This window comes from Phocoena phocoena, chromosome 2 (genome assembly GCF_963924675.1).
Source record: "Phocoena phocoena chromosome 2, mPhoPho1.1, whole genome shotgun sequence".
NCBI lineage: Eukaryota > Metazoa > Chordata > Mammalia > Artiodactyla > Phocoenidae > Phocoena > Phocoena phocoena.
The window spans coordinates 134,766,501-134,767,919 of NC_089220.1; the positions used below are offsets into that span (position 1 = coordinate 134,766,501).

At 47.9% G+C, this 1,419-nt stretch overlaps 1 pseudogene; it reads left to right on the forward strand.

The window, feature by feature from the left end:
* The first annotated feature begins 229 nt into the window (after positions 1-229).
* On the forward strand, positions 230-1,048 carry LOC136118986 (protein SET-like; annotated as a pseudogene).
* Positions 1,049-1,419: the final 371 nt, after the last annotated feature.

Below are 1,419 nucleotides of genomic sequence, written 5' to 3' on the forward strand. Positions count from 1 at the left end.
GTAGCGGGAGCCCGGCACGCAGTCTCAGCCCCTCCCTCGTCGTCAGGCCGCGAGGGCAGCGCGCGCGAGCCAGGGGGAGGGAAAGCGAGCGAGCGAGCGCGGGGAGGAGGCGGCCGGACGGAGCGGGCGCCCGCGTGCGTGGCGTGAGGGGAAGCCGCGGCCCGCCCCCTTTGCCCTCCCTTCTCTGCCCTCCTCGCTCCCCCCGCCCCCCGGACCGCGGAGCAGCACCATGTCGGCGCCCGCGGCCAAAGTCAATAAAAAGGTGCTCAACTCCAACCACGACGGGGCCGAGGAGACCTCAGAAAAAGAACAGCAAGAAGCAATTGAACATATTGATGAAGTACAAAATGAAATAGACAGACTTAACGAACAAGCCAGTGAGGAGATTTTGAAAGTAGAACAGAAATATAACAAACTCTGCCAACCATTTTTTCAGAAGAGGTCGGAATTGATCGCCAATATCCCAAATTTGGGGGGAGCAACGTTTGCTAACCATCCACAAGTGTCTGCACTGCTTGGGGAGGGCGCTGCGTTATTTGACAAGAGTCGAAGTGACAGAATTTGAAGATATTAAATCAGGTTACAGAATAGATTTTTATTTTGATGAAAACTCTTACTTTGAAAATAAAGTTCTCTCCAAAGAATTTCATCTGAATGAGAGTGGTGATCCATCTTCAAAGTCCACTGAAATCAAATGGAAATCCGGAAAGGATTTGGCAAAACGTTCAAGTCAAACGCAGAATAAAGCCAGCAGGAAGAGACAGCATGAGGACCCAGAAAGCTTCTTCACCTGGTTTACTGATCATTCTGATGCAGGTGCAGATGAGTTAGGAGAGGTCATCAAAGATGGTATTTGGCCAAATCCATTACAATACTACTTGGTTCCGGACATGGATGATGAGGAAGGGGAAGGAGAAGAAGATGATGATGATGAAGAGGAAGAAGGATTGGAAGATATTGATGAAGAATGGGATGAGGATGAAGGTGAAGAAGATGAAGATATAATGAGGGAGAGGGAGGAGAGGAAGATGAAGGAGAAGATGACTAATGGAACACTGATGGATTCCAACCTTCCTTTTTTAATTTTCTCCAGTCCCTGGGAGCAAATTGCAGTCTTTTTTTTTTTTTCTCCTCCTCCTCCTCTTGTGCTCAGTTGTCCCGTTTTTGAGGTCTCTTTTCTCCTTTATACCATGGCTCACAACTTATTTGGGGGGGAAATACCTTGAGCAGAATTCAGTGGGTAAAGAATCTCTACCCCTTTCTGTTCCAAGTTCATTTTTATCCCTTCCTGTCTCAACAAAAACTTTATGGAATCAACACCACCATGCTCTGTGGGAAAAAAGAAAAACCTTCTGCTCCTTTAGCTCTGCTGGAAGCTGGAGGGTACTAGGCCCCTGTGTAGTAGTACATAGAATTCTA